The sequence below is a fragment of the Aulonocara stuartgranti genome (genome assembly GCF_965226115.1).
Source record: "Aulonocara stuartgranti genome assembly, chromosome: 1".
NCBI classification, from domain to species: domain Eukaryota; kingdom Metazoa; phylum Chordata; class Actinopteri; order Cichliformes; family Cichlidae; genus Aulonocara; species Aulonocara stuartgranti.
Window position 1 is genome coordinate 38,625,372 of NC_138939.1, and position 20,105 is coordinate 38,645,476.

General features: G+C 45.9%; 1 long non-coding RNA gene across 3 annotated transcripts; it reads right to left on the minus strand.

Annotated features, from left to right (window-relative positions):
• Positions 1–4,016: 4,016 nt before the first annotated feature.
• On the minus strand, positions 4,017–5,720 carry LOC309711329. Of its 3 annotated transcripts, none has more exons than XR_014277934.1 (3): positions 5,360–5,720; positions 4,477–5,268; positions 4,017–4,382 (listed from the first exon to the last, which is right to left on the minus strand). It is a non-coding gene; the product is annotated as an uncharacterized lncRNA (long non-coding RNA). The 3 variants fall into 3 exon arrangements; XR_014277935.1 differs by having other exon boundaries at positions 4,017–4,175; positions 4,265–4,382; positions 4,477–5,720; XR_014277936.1 differs by having other exon boundaries at positions 4,477–5,720.
• Positions 5,721–20,105: the final 14,385 nt, after the last annotated feature.

Genomic DNA, 20,105 nt, shown 5'->3' on the forward strand with positions numbered 1-20,105 from the left:
AAGAAACTGTAGATTACTTAACTGAAGAAATGCAGAAGACATGAAGATAAATTGTAACGTGTGTTGACAGCGTAATAGAAGGATGTAAAACGCATGAGCCGTTCCTCATCTGAGACTGGAAAGTCTGACTTCACAGCTGCAGTTAAACTTGTAGTGAAAATGCAAGCTTAAGTGAATGTTCGGCGTCCAACGCCCTCTTACTCGTAGTGGTTTACCTTTGTGATCCTCTTGATTTTGTACTGGCATCTAAAATGTTGCTCTTTGCCCTGCTCAGGCATCAGATTAATTATATTGGAGTACCTGACACCCCAGGGACTTCATCTTTTCTGTCATTCTTCGTCTTTCTCTGTTTTTATCTCTCTTTCCAGCTCCTGTCCTCACAATGTTGTCAGGCCGTTGGAAGTGCGAGCTGCTGAGGGCATATAAGATTGTGTGAGCAAAGACTGAAACGCTTTTCTGCTGAACGCCTCCTCTGGAAAGATCTTGTTACTTTGGTGCAGCTTCAGGAGGCAGAGATAAGAAATAATTCTTTCCTGTGAAGGTGAGAAGGTGAGATTTGTTATTTATTTTGACAGGCTTTCTGGCCTCTTGTCAGTTTTACCATCTCTAAACTGTCAGAACTTTATTTCAGGTAAGTTTTTTTCCTTCGTTTTTTTTTTAACGGTGTTGCCAGTGGCTCACTGCTCCAGCCTAATGAGCCATCTGGGCCATCTGTACTTTGGCAACAAAGTCGCACATGTCCTAGCAGGGTTGACACCATCCCACATGGCCTCAAACCCAATAAAATGCATACTGGGTGAAGCTGGGTTAATAATACTGCTGCTGCAGCATGCCTGGATGCATCCTCTCTGTCGTGTGTAGGCCTCCGAGTGAAGGAACAGTAATTTGTTGGATAAAAACTGGGCTGACTGTAAATACTTGCTATAAGAGCTCCACTTTTTACCATCATGACCTGAGGGCAAGCATGGCATCACGTCTGGGTTGTCTCACACATGTAATGTGCACTCATTCTGCAGCAGACTCACTGAGGTTATCTGCACAAACCAGCATTTAAAACAGAACTCAGCTGATATATTGAACTGACGAGAGTGTGCCTCTCTCCTTCCAACAAGTTCTCTGCTACCTGTTCTCACTGTTCCTTTTTCTTTCTGCTTGCAGTGAAAGCTCAACAGCTTATCTTACAAACCTCACACGACCAATTTAAGCAGCACAAACAAATCACTTGTTCATGGTCACACCATTGTGTTTTTTGTTTTGTTTTGTTTTGTTTGGGGGGGGGGGCATTAGTCTAGTCTGGTGCACCTACAATGGCAGTCTTTGCCACTCAGAGAAGATACATCAGGACTTGCCGGGAACAGAAGAAATCCTACACTTTCTCCAGAAGCTGATCTTTTTAAGCTGTTGCTGAATCTCCTGCACTGATATATAACTGAAATAGTGATTAAGACACACAATTGTACACTCATGTCCCCATCCAGGCCGCACTGTGAGGGTGAGCAAAAATGGGCCATTAACCTGCCAAAACACTTACTTTCTTATTTTAGGACAGATACAGGTTTGCAAGACACACATGCAACAAATCCTGTATTTGTTATTTTAAAGGACTCTAATGTTAAATGCAGTGCTGTGAAAAAGCATTTGCCCCTTCCTAAGAGAAAAAAGTAATCCGGACCCGCCTACCATCTATGAAAAAATAATTGCCCCCTTAACCTGATAAGTGGTTGTGCCACCCTTGGTAACAAGACTGAAATCAAATGTTTGTGATAACTGGCAATGAGTCTTTCACATGGCTGTGACAGTTTTCGTGACCTGCTCTTCTTTGCAGAATTGTTGTCATTTACCCAAATTGGAGGGATTTCAGTGATTGACAGCCCGTTTACGACCATGCCAAAGCGTCTCAGTCTGATTTGAGTCCGCACTCTGCCCGGGCCACTCAAAACATTAAATTAGATGGTCTTCAATATCTTTTTTGGCAAATGTGAGATGAGCCTTCGTGTTCCTTTGGTCAGCAGTGTTTTTCTGCATTTGAGCTCTCCCATGGAAGCCATTTTTGCTCAGTCTCTTTCTTATTGTTTAATCATGAACGCTGACGTGAACTGAGACAAAGTTTTAGATTTGGATTTGTTTGTTTTTTTAACTGTTTGGATGAGTCTTCAATGCACTCATTTTGGTAGGAAAGCCAAAGGTAGAAAAGTTCATCACTGTTCCTAGATAATCAGACCTGACTGTAACTGTCAAGGTTAGCGGGACGAAAGGACCCAGGCACGGAGCTCGAGTTGACTGGAGACAGTGCGTTTTATTTACAGTAACCAAAAAACTGTTCCAAATGTGAAAAAGGTGCAAAGTTCGAATGGTGTTCTCTTCCCCAGATCCCAGTGGTAGTGCAGCTCCATTCACTCGTGAAAATCCAACCTGCTTCTTCTCCCCGGACCGTCCTCTCCGTCCACAAACTCCTAGAAAAGGTGAGTGACACAGCAGGTGAGGAGGCTTCCTAGTCACTATCAAAATCACTATCAAAAGAGCTCACAGTACCAGGCATAGTGCAACGATCCAGTGCTGACTGCTGTCAGGACACACCGTTAAATACCTCAGCCCAAAATGGAGGATGGTTAGCGGCAGCTGCATGGACAATTAGGCGCACTTGTGTTGGCTGTCGTGCGGAGCTGCTTCCAGGTCAGAGGCCACCATGATCTCACTCTCCTGGAAGCACAAGCTTACATAAAACAGCCAGACACAGGGACAGAGAGAAACACACTCACAAAGAGAAAGACATTACCGGCAGGTTGTCCGGGGAGGATCGTCCAGCCGTGACAGGGACATTTATGCTGTCACATAGGGCCAGGTAGACTGGGATAGATGTTACCACAGTAACGAAGTAGAGCACATAAAGCACTGCAGGACTTTTGCTGTGTTCTGTTCTGTTTTGAACACTTCCAGCAAACCTTTTAATATTTCCAACTGGCTAATTACACTGAAAAATGGTGTTTATGTGAGCATGAATGTCTGTCTCTCTGTCCTGTAACAGAATGGCGATCTGTCCGTCAAACCTTCCGCTGCACATATAACTCCAACATGTCATGGGAATGATAAGTATGTTTGCCGGTGGCAGAGGCTGACTTCTTGCCTATTGATAATTGATAAAATATCCCTAAAAATACAACTGTTGATTAATAATTGATAGCTGCCTGAACATGCTCTGCACCGTGTGTTACTGCCTACGTCATTCCATCAGCTCACAGAATTCCAAAGGAAGCAAAAGTAAATCACTCAGCTACATCCTGGCTCCTCATTGACCTTTTTTTCTCTGTAGCAGCACAGAATGTAACACAAGCTTTGTGGTATTGATGTACTACAGTGGAAGGGTTAAGTGTTAAGCAGTTACATAAATATTCATGTTTTGGGTTCTTGCATCGTATGCATGGCTGCTCCCCTGGCCTCTTAGTGATGAGAGCTTGTCTGAAGGATACTATAGCTTAAAAAGATTTAAAAATGCTTTACATATGATAAACTTAAACATCAATAAAGTGAATCCACAGATTGACTTTTATAGCACAGTGGATTATGAAACTGTGTGTTACAGATGACTGAGTACTATCTGTAAGGAACGAATGATTGATGGTTAATTGTCAATGTGCTTGAATGACTTAAAGCATCATTAATCAGTTTTGTGTTTAGATAGACAGAAGAAAATAGAAAAGCCCAAACATACATCAGTTTTTAAGGTTAAAGTGTCATATTTTTGAAAATTACTGCCTTTTGTTTAAAGTTCAACGGAACATGTAAAAGTAGGGATAAGGATGTTAAATATGACCTTCAATCTTTGATTATTTGCCACTACAAGTCTTTGAAACTTATGATTGTTTTTCACTAAATCATAGAAATGTAAAATCAAACAAACAAGCAAAAAATAAACAGAAGTAGCTTTTTTAGACATTTCTGTTCTACAACATTAAATGTTAGGTTAGCTGGATTACACAGATGGATTACGTGGCAGAAACACACACGGACGCAGAATAGTTGGTGATGCAAGTTTTATATATACACAAGTAAGGGGGAATATTTACAAGGGAAAGGGGCTATATACAGTGATAAATAAAAATGTGCCAGCAGGAAAACACCGAGGCGATGAGATGGAGCCGAAGCATACAGGTAGGTAGCAGACGCACCGGAGCTACCTGACAACAGGGAACAAAACAGGGTTTATGGCATACCGTTGATAGCCGAACGTTAAACACAAGTGGACGGAGAGAGTTGGAGAGCTTACTTGACCACCCAAACCACAGCCGCTGCGGTGATCGCCGCCTGATGGTACGTAGCACTCCGTCGCGGATCCAGAATAGCCAACACAAAATCCTAGGTAGGCGGGCAGGCGATGGAACAGGCTAAGACAAAGAAAAGTAGGCGAACCGTGGATCCTTTAAAACATACAGCTCCACAGCGTAAAATCAACAGATGCAGCCTGTGCTAACTCGTTACCACTTGTGACAGCGATAATACTCCGACACCAGACGTCCGTGACTCTGCTCCCTAAAAGCGCTCACTGATGACGTCCGATGCGTCGCAGGTGTGTTGGAATGCCATCAAGCCCCGCCTCGCCTACCTATAACCAAAAGGAAAACAAAACCCAAACAACAACAGTACACCTACCCACCACCTCCTAACAGTATCCCCCCCTCAAGGAACGCCACCCGGCGGTCCTCCAGGCTTGTCAGGATGCCTCCTGTAAAAATCCACAATAAGCGCTGGGTCCACAATGAAGGCCCTCGAGACCCAAGAGCGCTCCTCCGGGCCATACCCCTCCCAGTCCACCAGAAACTGGAAACCTCAGCCACGACGGCGCACATCCAGCAGCCGCCGGACTGAATAGACAGGACCCCCGTCCACCACCCGGGCGGGCGGAGGAGGTTCCACGGGTGGGCACAGCGGGCTGTGAGAGACTGGCTGCAGTTGAGAAACATGGAACGTAGGATGAATCCTCATAGAAGCCGGTAGTTGCAGCCTCACAGAAACAGGATTGATGATGCGTTGGATGGTGAAAGGACCCAGGAAGCGAGGGGCAAGCTTCCTGGCCACGCACTTCAAAGGAACATTCGCAGAGGACAGCCAAACCTGTTGGCCCACGGTGTATGGAGGCGCAGGCGTTCTCCTCCGATCAGCAGCCCGGCGAGTCTGAGACACGGTCCGGAGCAGCGCCGCCTTGGTCCGGCGCCAAATCCTCCGACTGCGACGTAGATGATCCCGCACGGCCGGAACCGCAATCTCCGCCTCCTGAGAAGGAAACAACGGCGGCTGATATCCCAGACAGACCTCAAACGGAGAAAACCCCGTAGCTGCCGAGGTGAGAGAGTTATAAGCATACTCAATCCAAGCAAGATGACCACTCCAGGAAGCGGGGTCAGAGGAGGCCACACAGCGCAAGGCGGACTCCAGCTGCTGATTGGCCCTTTCAGTCTGTCCATTAGACTGTGGGTGATAGCCCGAGGAAAGGCTCACCCCCACTCCCAACGCGGTACAAAAAGCCTTCCACACCCGAGAAACAAACTGAGGCCCCCGGTCCGACACAATGTCCAAAGGAAGTCCATGTAACCGAAAAACATGATCCACGAGCACGCGAGCAGTCTCCAGGGCAGAAGGAAGTTTAGACAGAGGGACAAAATGCGCCGCCTTGGAGAACCTGTCCACAATGGTGAGGATCACCTAGTGACCAGCGGAACGCGGCAACCCGGTAACAAAGTCAACTGCAATATGCGACCAAGGTCGACCAGGGACAGGCAGGGGATGCAGCAACCCGGGGGGGGGGGGCCAGGTGACGGCTCTTATTGCGCGCACAAGTGTCACAGGCCAGCACATACTCGCGGGCATCCCTCGCCAAAGCGGGCCACCAAAAGGAGCGCCGTAGCAGGGAAACCGTACGACGCACGCCAGGATGACAAGCAAAACGAAACGCGTGCGCCCAGTGCAAGACATGCGCGCGCACGGCCGCCGGAACAAACAGTTTACCCTGCGGGTCCGGATCCTGCCGCTGTGCCTGGCGCACCAAGCTCTCGATCTCCCATGTCACGGCCCCCACCACGCAAGACGAGGGGATGATCGGAACCACCCCCGTAGACTCAGACGCGGGGGAAAACTGACGGGACAAAGCGTCCGGCTTAACATTGCGAGAACCCGGGCGAAACGAGATCGTAAAATGGAACCGGCTAAAAAACAGCTGCCACCTGGCCTGCCTGGAGTTAAGCCGCTTCGCACTCCGAATATAAGAGAGGTTCCTATGGTCCGTCCAAACCACAAACGGCTGTTCCGCCCCCTCCAACCAGTGACGCCACTCCTCCAAAGCCAGCTTAACCGCCAGCAGCTCACGATTACCCACGTCATAGTTCCGCTCAGCCGGAGAAAACCGCCGCGAAAAAAATGCGCACGGATGGAGATGGCCATCATCGGGCGAGCGCTGCGACAACACCGCCCCCGCACCCACATCAGAAGCATCCACCTCCACCACAAACTGTCTGGCACCATCCGGGTGGGCGAGAACGGGCGCGGAACAAAACAACTCCTTCAACCGAGCAAACGCCTGCTCGGCCTCAGGAGACCAACAGAAAACTCGAGCCGAGGACGTAAGCCGGGTGAGCGGAAGGGTGATCTGACTGAAGTTCTTAATAAATCGGCGATAAAAATTAGCAAACCCCAAAAACCTCTGCAGGTGTTTGCGCGAGGAAGGAGTCGGCCAATCCGCAATCGCCCTGATTTTGCCAGGATCCGGCCCCACCCGCCCCTTAGCAAAGACATAGCCCAGGAACGACACAGAATGAGCATGAAACTCGCACTTCTCCGCTTTCACAAAAAGTTTGTTTTCCAGGAGGCGCTGCAAAACGCTGCGCACCTGCTGAACATGGTCCTCAAACGACCGCGAAAAAACAAGGATGTCATCCAAATAAACGAACACACACCGATTCAAAAAGTCCCGAAGCACATCATTAATCAACGCCTGAAACACTGCCGGCGCATTCGTCAGACCAAAAGGCATTACCAAGTATTCGTAATGTCCACGGTGAGTGTTAAAGGCCGTCTTCCACTCATCTCCCTGGCGCATGCGCACCAGATGGTACGCATTGCGAAGGTCCAGCTTCGTAAAAATGACCGCGTCCTGTAAAGGTTCAAAAGCAGAAGAGATCAGGGGAAGAGGATATTTGTTCTTCACAGTAATGTCATTAAGACCCCGAAAATCAATGCAGGGTCGGAGAGATCCATCTTTCTTATCCACAAAGGAAAAACCCGCCGCCAACGGCGAAGATGATGGACGAATCAGGCCCGCCTCCAGTGACTCCATAATATACCTCTCCATGGCTGCCTTCTCTGGACCAGAGAGGTTATACAGCCGGCTGGTGGGCAAAGGAGCTCCAGGTAACAGTTCAATGCCACAATCATAAGGGCGATGGGGAGGAAGCGAGAGCGCACAGCGTTTACTGAAAACCGCCGACAGATCATGATATTGTTCGGGTACAGACGAAAGATCCACCTCCTCGGGCGCCAGCTTAGACGAGCAGACAGGCGAAGGCGGAAGAGCAGACTGTAAACAGTGAGACAAGCAGTGGCTACTCCAACTCTCAATGCGACGGGAGGACCAATTGATATGAGGATTATGACGCTCGAACCACGGATAACCTAAAACGATGGGAGACTCCGGGGAGGAAAAAACAAAAAAACGAAGAACCTCACGATGATTACCAGAAAGAATCAACGAAACCGGTTCAGTCTCATGAGTGACGGAGGGCAGTAACTGACCGGTGAGAGCCACAACAGAGACGGGAACCCGCAAGGGTATAGTCTTAATCCCGAGGCGCCTCGTGAGACCGCCGTCAATAAAATTCTGCTCAGCGCCAGAATCCAAAAGCGCGTTAGTAGAGAAAGCGCCAGACGCGGCATTCACGACAGCAGGAAGTTGCATGCGGGGAATTTGGGAAAGAGAGGAAGTGCCACCCACCAGTACCCCCACAGTTACTGGTGGGCACCGCCTTTTGACTGCAACGGGCAGGTGGACACAAAATGGCCCGACTGGCCACAATACAAACACAACCGTCCCTCAAACCGCCTCCGACGCTCCTCCAGCGTCAGCCGTGTACGACCCAACTGCATAGGCTCCTCAGCGGCGGACGCCGGAGGAGACCGTGCGCGGGCCGGACCGGGAGGAGGAGGACAGAATATTGTGCGCACCGCGGCGCGCTCAGCACTTCCAGCACAGACCCGGCCACCCCTCTCCCTCTCACGCTCGCGAAGGCGATTATCGATACGAATAGCCAGATTAACTAGAGCCTCGAAACTCTCCGGTTCGTCACGAGTGGCGAGCTCATCCTTCATGCGATCGTCCAATCCAATGACGAAAGCCCCGCGCAACGCGTCCTCACCCCACCCCGTCTCCGCGGCTTTAACCCGGAAATCAATAGAAAACTCCGCCACCGACCGGCCCCCTTGGCGGAGCCCGTGCAGTTGCCGCGCGGCCTCATCCGAGCGCAGGGGGTGGTGAAAAACCGCCTTAAAATCCTGAACAAACTGCTCATACGTGACAGTCTCCACGGGATGCAAAGCGAGATAAGCCTCGGCCCAGTCCAAAGCACGATCACGAAGGGCACCGATAACATGAGAAATCTTAACAGCATCATTGGAAAACGCTTGGGGATAACGCTGAAAAAGCAAAGAAACCTGAATCAAAAAACCCCCGCAACGGCCCAACTCTCCCGTAAAAGGCACCAGAGTCGGGGGAGCGGGGTCACGAACAGAGCCCACACTCAGTGAGGCAGACGGTACGGGCGGGGGAGCAGGAACAACGGGAGCAGTAGGAGGAACTAGCCGAGCCAAAGTCTCTTGAATGGCCGACAGGGTCTCATTAACTCGGCCTGCCCATTGCTCGGACGCCGCCAACTGCCGAGACAAACTAGACAAAGACTCCTCGTGTTTCTGGAGTAAATCGCCGGACGCGGGACCTGTGTGTTCTGCCGAATCCATCAAAAATGGTCGGAGTATTCTGTTAGGTTAGCTGGATTACACAGATGGATTACGTGGCAGAAACACACACGGACGCAGAATAGTTGGTGATGCAAGTTTTATATATACACAAGTAAGGGGGAATATTTACAAGGGAAAGGGGCTATATACAGTGATAAATAAAAATGTGCCAGCAGGAAAACACCGAGGCGATGAGATGGAGCCGAAGCATACAGGTAGGTAGCAGACGCACCGGAGCTACCTGACAACAGGGAACAAAACAGGGTTTATGGCATACCGTTGATAGCCGAACGTTAAACACAAGTGGACGGAGAGAGTTGGAGAGCTTACTTGACCACCCAAACCACAGCCGCTGCGGTGATCGCCGCCTGATGGTACGTAGCACTCCGTCGCGGATCCAGAATAGCCAACACAAAATCCTAGGTAGGCGGGCAGGCGATGGAACAGGCTAAGACAAAGAAAAGTAGGCGAACCGTGGATCCTTTAAAACATACAGCTCCACAGCGTAAAATCAACAGATGCAGCCTGTGCTAACTCGTTACCACTTGTGACAGCGATAATACTCCGACACCAGACGTCCGTGACTCTGCTCCCTAAAAGCGCTCACTGATGACGTCCGATGCGTCGCAGGTGTGTTGGAATGCCATCAAGCCCCGCCTCGCCTACCTATAACCAAAAGGAAAACAAAACCCAAACAACAACAGTACACCTACCCACCACCTCCTAACATTAAATAGGTAAATATTTAAGCAGATACATCATTTATAAATTTTAGAAGCTTTTACGAGCTGCTCTGGTAGACCTCCTGCTGTTTGTCCCTGTGCTGACTCGCAGGTTCCTGGTAATCATACCTCATGAGCCAGACCACCACAGTACCCCATCTTTAGATCTCAACTAGCTATTTAACATTAAGCTAACTTCTAACTTAATTAAACCTCGAAAAAACCCTTTTTTCATACCTGCTCTTTTTTGTATACGTTGAAGAACTTAGGAGAGCAGCTACAAGGATCATTATATTGAAGCTTAACTCTAATTGGTGCCTCACTGCCAGTTTGCTTTTGGGAAATAAAGTAGCATTTGGACTCACAAGTATCTAGTGTCAGTCTTAAAAGGATTACTACTATATCTATCAGAGATAATAATGTTAATGTCTGTGGATTTTTGACCAGGACATGTCCTTCAGTGCACATATTAAACAAATATGTAAGACTGCTTTCTTCCATTTGCGCAACATCTCTAAAATTAGAAATATCCTGTCTCAGAGTGACGCTGAAAAACTAGTTCATAAATGTATTACTTCCAGGCTGGACGACTGTAATTCATTATTATCAGGAAGTCATTAAAAGCTTTTTTACACTTAGGTTTAGCATATGATCACGTTGGTCATTTCATTGGAGCTAAAAGAATGCCGTCAATCTTTAAATCTGAGGCGTCTCATTTAGTTAACAAGCAACTAAGATGAGCTGTCATTGGCAAAACATAGTTTTAGATTTACTCCTTGCAATTACGTTTACATTTCAGGAATCATTCAATTGTCATTTATAATAACTAAAAATAAATTTAATAAGAAAACAACAACAACAACAACAAAATATGTACAACTGTAATACATTTTTATTTTTCACAGCCTATTTCTGTGAACAAACAAAAACCATTGCTGGCTTTTTGTGATGCTAACAAAAAAGAAAGATCCCTTACAAAGAAAAAAAAGCAATAAGAAGGCAGGTTTACCATAGATGGTCCCTCAAGTGCTGAACAGAGTTCCTGTGTTCTGTGTTGCCAGATCCACAGATTAGCTTGTAAAGATGATAACCATTAATATCACAATCAAGAGGCTATCTGCTGAAAGAACACAACCAAACACAGCATGAGGGCACAATAAGATTTTTTGTAGCTTTTCAAAAGAACAAAGAACAAAAAGAGGGGGAAAAGCTGTAAAAATCGATTTCTTTTTTTCTCAGAGATGCAGCAATGTGTACAGCAAGGCAAATGATGAGATGTCTTTTTAAAATAATGGATGGGGAGCAGAAATTTTCAATTCAAAGCACTCTGCAGTCCTTTTCCTTTTCTGAGGTCCACTGTGGGATGTTTATAATGAAGCAGTGCTGTGATCTCTCAACATAATTACTGAATAAGAGAACAAGGAGAGACGAGAGTTGATTTAAAAGTGTCTTCAAAAGCTTTCGATTGTGAGGGGGAAGGAAGACACGTGGCACATAATCACAGTTAAGGTGATTATTTACACAACTGTGGACTAAAACAGTGGAATTTCTCCAACAAATAAAAAAGAACAAAAACTTTGTCTAATATGTGAAATCCTGCTGAGATGTTTGTAGATTTCATTGGTTTGAGATCAGCTGAACAATCTGAGACACACTGTGAAATTTGCATTGTGTGGGTTTTCAGTCTCATTTTTGAACTAGGCGGTCATGCAAAATAAGTAAAGGCTCAAGTTAGTGGACTAATCAAGTGCAACTATGATAAAAGATTAATGAATAGAGTTTAATTGTGTTTTTTAAGATATTTACTGCTGCCATGGAGCAGAATCAGACGGTACGGAGAACTCTGGCTTGGACAAACCAAATGGTGAGGAAACCTCAGGTGGAGACAGAGTTAGCTTGAGCTGTGCAGTGCACACAGCCTGACCAGGTGGCTTCTAAGGTTTAGGGAGCAATGTGGAATTTGTGGCTGGCTGGATAAGCTCGCCCAAGCTCCCAGCTGATGATGGAGGTTGAGACGGCTTGGCAGAGCTCCCAGAACCTGGAACCTGGAGGATGAGACAGTTGCACTGGTTTAAAAACCTCCAGAGTTCCAGAGGCAGCTGAAGCTACAGGCTCAGCCTCCATGTAGGCTCCGGGAAGACTTTTAGTCTCTGCGTTAAACCGTTTTTCAGGACAGTCTTAACGCGCACAGTTTTTGCAGTTATAAGATTCAGAATTTGCTTTGTCAGTATTAGCCAAAGCAGACTCCTTTTTGATCTTGCGATGCAGCAGGGTGTGATGGCTGGTGTTCTCTCCACCTGCGGGCGAACCTGCCAACCTCCCAAGTGGTACCCCAGTACTTCCCTCTGTCCAACCGCACACTTCTTCAGGTTGGCCATCAGCCTCACCTGCCTCAGGGACTCCAGGATCGTGGCCACTCACTGCACATGCTCCACCCAGGTGTCACTATGGATGATGATGTCATCCAGATGGGCAGCACCCAGTCGATGAAGCACTGGAAGGTGGCTGGGGGACCGAAAAAGCCAAGAGGAAGTGTGACAAATTGGTACAACTCGTACGGAGTGGAAAAGGCCGTTGTTTTTCTTGGCACTTGGTAAGTAACTTTGATCTAGAAGAACGGAGCAATACACGCACTTTATGTCCCAGTAAAAATTTCCCGAGACTATCCCCTCTGTTACACAGGCACTGATGGCATTCCTGGGCCTGGAGCAAATTCTCTCATGATAACCTCCTCAATGTGTGTAGCTTTGGTCTAAGTTCAAGAACGTATTGAATTCCATTTTTAGCTGGGTTTGGACCTTCCGCCCAGTTTTTAATTAGGTCCAACACCCCCTGCTGCTTCCTGCTGAACAGTAACTCAAAGGGAGAAAATCCCGTGAAGTCCTGGGGTACGTCCAGCACTGCGACCAACACAAGGACTGACCAGCAATCCCAATTGTGTTCATCCTCGTGAATTTACGAAGGCCTATATACAGCCCAATAGCCCTTATCTATTAGTACCTACTCTAATTGGCTTGACTGAACTTGGTTTTTAGGGTTTATCATTAAGTAGCAGCACCTGGTACCAGGTACTTTTTAGTAGCTATATGGCTGCGGTTAAAAGCGATCTGAGTCATTCTGAAAATATGATGTCAAGAAACTGCATGTTAGTCACGGTCACACTCTCAAAATTAATGAGAGCTTCTCCTTCACTAAAAACAAAACCGCCATTTTTCAAACCCAACAACAAGGGAAATGGCTGCACAAAAAATAACATTGTTTGGCCGCATTGCTATAATGACCCAACGTACATTAGGTGGTACTCAACTGTAATGGTCAAGTCAAGTTGTGCCGATCAAGTAGGCACTAATGTAAAATCGCTATTCTATAGGACTGGAAGTCTAGATGGCTGTCACCAACAGTGGTCTTCAGACAGAATGCAGGTTTAAGGCACTGTCACAATGGCTTCAATATTCAGACCAGGAAGTTACCTCCTAACTGTTTTGGGGGGTGTTTCAGCAGGGTGGGAGGTGAGTTCTGGTTTGGCGAAGCTGGCGAAGCTGGTCCAGAGGTTGGACACGTGGCAGGTAAATGGCCTGTATTTATATAGCGCTTTACTAGTCCCTAAGGACCCCAAAGCGCTTTACATATCCAGTCATCCACCCATTCTCACACACTGGTGATGGCAAGCCTACATTGTAGCCACAGCCACCCTGGGGCGCACTGACAGAGGCTAGGCTGCTGGACACTGGCGCCACCGGGCCCTGTGGACACGGCACAGCAGAAGCAGATGTGAGTCCCGGCTCACAGGCAGCTGGACCGACGTCCAGTGTGCAGGATCAACTGGCGCACCGGCCTCATGCGCACCAGAGGCTGGTGCACCTGCTTCTGTTGCGTGGCCACAAGTTCTTCCACCATTTGGGTCAGCGTCTTCTCCGACTGGCCTGGTCGTGTTCTCCCATGCCGACTCCTGGGTTTTGGCACCACTGTGGCAGGTAAGAGGCATGACGCGACCACACTTCACCACACTTTAACATACAGTGGGGCAAAAAAGTATTTAGTCAGCCACTGATTGTGCAAGTTCCCCCACTTAAAATGATGACAGAGGTCAGTAATTTGCACCAGAGGTACACTTCAACTGTGAGAGACAGAATGTGAAAAAAAAAATCCATGAATTCACATGGTAGGATTTGTAAAGAATTTATTCGTAAATCAGGGTGGAAAATAAGTATTTGGTCACCTCAAACAAGGAAAATCTCTGGCTCTCACAGACCTGTAACGTCTTCTGTAGGAAGCTTTTCTGTCCCCCACTCGTTACCTGTATGAATGGCACCTGTTTGAACTCATCATCTGTATAAAAGACACCTGTCCACAGCCTCAAACAGTCAGACTCCAAACTCCGCCATGGCCAAGACCAAAGAGCTTTCGAAGGACACCAGGAAAAGTATTGTAGACCTGCACCAGACTGGTAAGAGTGAATCTACAATAGGCAAGCAGCTTGGTGTGAAAAAATCAACTGTGGGAGCAATCATCAGAAAATGGAAGACATACAAGACCACTGATAATCTCCCTCGATCTGGGGCTCCACGCAAGATCTCATCCCGTGGGGTCAAAATGATCATGAGAACGGTGAGCAAAGATCCCAGAACCACACGGGGGGACCTGGTGAATGACCTGCAGAGAGCTGGGACCAAAGTAACAAAGGTCACCATCAGTAACACACTACAACGGCAGGGAATCAAATCCCGCAGTGCCAGACGTGTTCCGCTGCTGAAGCCAGTGCATGTCCAGGCCCGTCTGAAGTTTGCCAGAGAGCACATGGATGATACAGCAGAGGACTGGGAGAATGTCATGTGGTCAGATGAAACCAAAGTAGAACTTTTTGGTATAAACTCAACTCGTCGTGTTTGGAGGAAGAAGAATACTGAGTTGCGTCCCAAGAACACCATACCTACTGTGAAGCATGGGGGTGGAAACATCATGCTATGGGGCTGTTTTTCTGCCAAGGGGACAGGACGACTGATCCGTGTTAAGGACAGAATGAATGGGGCCATGTATCGTGAGATTTTGAGCCAAAACCTCCTTCCATCAGTGAGAACTTTGAAGATGAAACGAGGCTGGGTCTTCCAACATGACAATGATCCAAAACACACCGCCCGGGCAACAAAGGAGTGGCTCCGTAAGAAGCATTTGAAAGTCCTGGAGTGGCCTAGCCAGTCTCCAGACCTCAACCCCATAGAAAATCTGTGGCGGGAGTTGAAAGTCCGTGTTGCTCGGCGACAGCCCCAAAACATCACTGCTCTCGAGAAGATCTGCATGGAGGAATGGGCCAAAATACCAGCTACTGTGTGTGCAAACCTGGTAAAGACCTATAGTAAACGTTTGACCTCTGTTATTGCCAACAAAGGTTATGTTACAAAGTATTGAGTTGTATTTTTGTTATTGACCAAATACTTATTTTCCACCCTGATTTACGAATAAATTCTTTACAAATCCTACCATGTGGATTCATGGATTTTTTTTTCACATTCTGTCTCTCACAGTTGAAGTGTACCTCTGGTGCAAATTACTGACCTCTGTCATCATTTTAGGTGGGGGAACTTGCACAATCGGTGGCTGACTAAATACTTTTTTGCCCCACTGTATTTATTCCGGCTGTCATCTCTTACAGCTCACGGCTGCAGCTCCCTAGCTGCCAGCCACACACACACAACAACACAATGACAGGACCCTGCCACGCAGGTGTGTCTGCCTTTCCTGCCGCGGCACCGCCACCTACGCCCCGCCACACACACTAAAATGTCATACATCAGGAAGGTGATTGTGTTGAATGGTTGGTTAATGATTTATCAGCCTATTATTCCTCAAGCTGCAGCCATCTGGGAAACAGAGTTATTCAAAACTCTGTCAAACACATTCTGCATGGAAAGCACAACCTTTACAGCTGCAGCTGATTAAAATCTTGCCATGGTGATAGAGGGAACAGGGCCCCAAGGAGCTGTCGACAGACCGTCTGTTCACATACTCTACACTGTTCATTTGTCAGAGTTTACCCGAGCTCCCGGGCCTCGTTCTGTGTGCCATGTGGCTACTTCAAATTGTTGTTTTGTAGTAGTTGTAGCAAGTAGTGTCACAAAAGAAAGGAGATCATTCGTTTTCCTAAAACTGTTTACTCGTTCAAATGGATGATGGATATTAAGTACAACTTGAACAGTGTTGTATTCATATAGCTGCAATGCTTTACAACAGGTGACTCAAAGTGCTCACAGTAATATTAACCCTAACTATTCACCTTCAGACAAATTAAACTGGCAAAACATTAGCTCTAAGCCTGTTTCAGTGGACTGCTACTTGTATCGTGCTTTTGTGCTCTAACAGAGAATTCAAAGTGCTTTTTACCCTCATTTACCCAAAAATAAAAACACTTAGTTAAGCATGTTGTGTAACACTCACACACACACACTCAATCGATGCATCCAGGGCCACTCTTGGTTCAGGAATTGATCTACCAACTTTCTGATTGGTGGATGACAGACTCCACCTTCGGAGCCACCAGGTTGTCTTCTTCTTCTGTCTTGTGTTAAACATTTGATAGGTTTCCTATCTTCCATTTTTGATCTTGTTTTTATATACATTTCAAACATCATCCCAACATTTAGGAAATTAGGGTTGTATGACTGTAGACTATGGTGTTGTATATAAAAAGATGGATATGTTGACATCACCCATTGGGTAATGAAGTCATCTTGCTTGTGTGATTTTTACCACAATATTACAAAATGTAATTTGACTTGAACCTAACTATTGAGCTCATAAACTCTAAAGGAAGTGCATATTGGGGTCCCCGAGCACAGCTCAAGTCCATTTTCATATCCGGTCTTTAAGTCTGACGTCATTAGCCGTGTCCACGTCCAAACTCACTCAGACGAACACTGCGATATCACTGAGAGTTAAAAAACTGTCTAAATTCTTTCATCTTTAATAAAATGATAGCAGGAAGTTAGCTCGCTAGTTTCCACCTAAGCATGATATAGCATGCTCTGACTGAGAGATTTCTGAAAAAATTCAAATGTACAGCTCTGTTATCACTTCCAACATAAATGAAGACAGAAAACTAAACAGCAGTGATGTTTGTAAGGTTACTGAAGTTGGGCTAGCTGGTATATAATGATGTGCTACGTGATCGCTAGCGACACAGCTATGTTAGCATAACATAAACACAGTGAAGCTGGAGGATGAATGCTAACTTTTTTCCACTCAATAAAAGTTAACGTGAGGGTTCCCGATGGTTAGGGACAAATGCAATTGCATGGCAGGATGCTGTAAACGGACCAAACTTCAGTCAGGAGAACAACTGAGATAATCCATCCACAATACGAGGTTAGTCATTAATATACTGCTGCATGGGCTGGGCTGGAGTTACATCGTAATGCTGGGCATACACTGTGCGGTTTTTGGCTCATTTTGAGACGATTTTTCAGTCCTGCGACCGTTTTGGTGATCGCCCTGAGTTTCGCCTTCATCGTGTGTCATGCATCGTGTAGTATACGTGGGCTAACAAGAAGAGATAAACACCTCACAACCAGCTCCCGATCATCAATCGCTTGGTCGTAAGAAAATCAAACATGTTTGAAATCCTGTCGCCCGTCGTGAGGGTGTCAATGCAGCCTCTCACACTGCGCACGCGCAAACACAGAAATGAAAGTGAAAAGACGGAGCAGTGATGGAGCGATGGAGGCACAACTTGTAGAACTTTGGCTCATCACGACCACAACAACCGTGAAAATAGTTGGATGGAGTTTACTGCTCAATCACAGCTGCCTGATCAATGTATTTCATTCGCAATTTAGCAAAGTCTCTCTCCTCCAAGTCTCTGTTAGTACATGACTTAATAATTGATCAACAAATCGATTTACTCTGCCTTACAGAAACCTGGTTGCAAGAGGATGATTATGTTAGTTTAAATGAATCAACACCCCCGAGTCATTCTAACTACCAGAAATCTCGAAGCACAGGCCGAGGGGGCGGTGTGGCAGCAATTTTTCACACCAGCCTATTAATTAATGAAAGACCAAGACAGACTTTTAATTCATTTGAAAGCCTGATGCTTAACATTGTCCACCCCAGCTGTAAAACTCAGAAACCAGTCTTACTTGTTATCATCTATCGTCCACCTGGGCCTTACTCAGAGTTTCTGTCTGATTTCTCAGACTTCTTATCTGATTTAGTTCTCAGCTCAGATAAAATAATTATTGTGGATGATTTTAACATCCATGTAGATGCTAAGAATGACAGCCTCAACATGGCATTTAATCTGTTATTAGACTCAATTGGCTTCTCTCAAACTGTAAAAGAACCCACCCACCACTTTAATCACACTCTAGATCTTGTGTTAACATATGGCATAGAAACTGAACATTTAACAGTGTTTCTCTCCTGGCTGATCATTTCCTGATAACATTTACATTTACAATAATTGATTACACAGCAGTGGAGAGTAGACTTTATCACAGTAGATGTCTTTCTGAAAGTGCTGTAACTAAGTTTAAGAATATAATCCACCCACTGTTATCATCTTCAATGCCCTGTACCAACCTAGAGCAGAGCAGCTATCTGAACGCTACTCCAACAGAGGTCGATTATCTTGTTAATAATTTTACCTCCTCACTACGTACGACTCTGGATACTGTAGCTCCTGTGAAAACTAAGGTCTCAAATCAGAAGTACCTGACTCCGTGGTATAATTCTCAAACACATACCCTAAAGCAGATGACTCGTAAGCTGGAGAGGAAATGGTGTGTCACAAATTTAGAGGATCATCATTTAGCCTGGAGAAATAGTTTGTTGCTTTATAAGAAAGCTCTCCGCAAAGCCAGAACATCTTACTAGTCATCACTGATTGAAGAAAATAAGAACAACCCCAGGTTTCTCTTCAGCACTGTAGCCAGGCTGACAAACAGTCAGAGCTCTGTTGAGCCAACCATCCCTTTAACGTTAACTAGTAATGACTTCATGAACTTCTTCACAAATAAAATTTTTATCATTAGAGAAAAAATTACCAATAATCACCCCACAGATGTAATATTATCTACAGCTACTCTTAGTACCATTGATGTTCATTTAGACTCTTTTTCTCCAATTGATCTTTCTGACTTAACTTCAATAATTACTTCCTCCAAACCATCAACGTGTCTTTTAGACCCCATTCCTACAAAACTGCTCAAAGAAGTCCTGCCATTAATTAATTCTTCGACCTTAAATATGATCAACCTATCTCTAATAATCGGCTATGTACCACAGGCCTTCAAGCTGGCTGTAGTTAAACCTTTACTCAAAAAGCATCTCTGGACCCAGCAGTCTTAGCTAATTACAGGCCAATCTCCAACCTTCCTTTCATATCAAACATCCTTGAAAGAGTAGTTGTCAAACAGCTAACAGATCATCTGCAGAGGAATGATTTATTTGAAGAGTTTCAGTCAGGTTTCAGAGCTCATCACAGCATAGAAACAGATTTAGTGAAGGTTACAAATGATCTTCTTATGGCCTCTGACAGTGGACTCATCTCTGTGCTTGTCCTGCTAGACCTCAGTGCAGCGTTCGATACTGTCGACCATAATATCCTATTAGAGCGATTAGAACATGCTGTAGGTATTACAGGTACTGCACTGCAGTGGTTTGTATCATATCTATCTAATAGACTCCAGTTTGTGCATGTAAATGGAGAGTCCTCTTCACACACTGAGGTTAATTATGGAGTTCCACAGGGTTCAGTGCTAGGACCAATTCTGTTTACATTATACATGCTTCCCTTAGGCAGCATCATTAGAAGACATAGCATACATTTTCACTGCTATGCTGATGACACCCAGCTCTATCTGTCCATGAAGCCAGATAACACACACCAATTAGTTAAACTGCAGGAATGTCTTAAAGACATAAAGAACTGGATGGCCGCGAACTTTCTGCTTCTTAATTCAGATCAAACTGAGGTTATTGTACTTGGCCCTGAAAAGCTTAGAAATATGGTATCTAAGCAGATTCTTACTCTGGATGGCATTACCTTGGCCTCCAGTAACACTGTGAGGAACCTTGGAGTCATTTTTGACCAGGACATGTCCTTCAACGCACATATTAAACAAATATGTAAGACTGCTTTCTTCCATTTGTGCAACATCTCTAAAGTTAGAAATATCCTGTCTCAGAGTGATGCTGAAAAACTAGTTCATGCATTTATTACTTCCAGGCTGGACGACTGTAATTCATTATTATCAGGATGTCCTAAAAACTCCCTGAAAAGCCTTCAGCTAATCCAAAATGCTGCAGCAAGAGTCCTGACAGGGACTAGAAAGAGAGAGCATATTTCTCCTGTATTGGCTTCCCTTCATTGGCTCCCTGTTAAATCCAGAA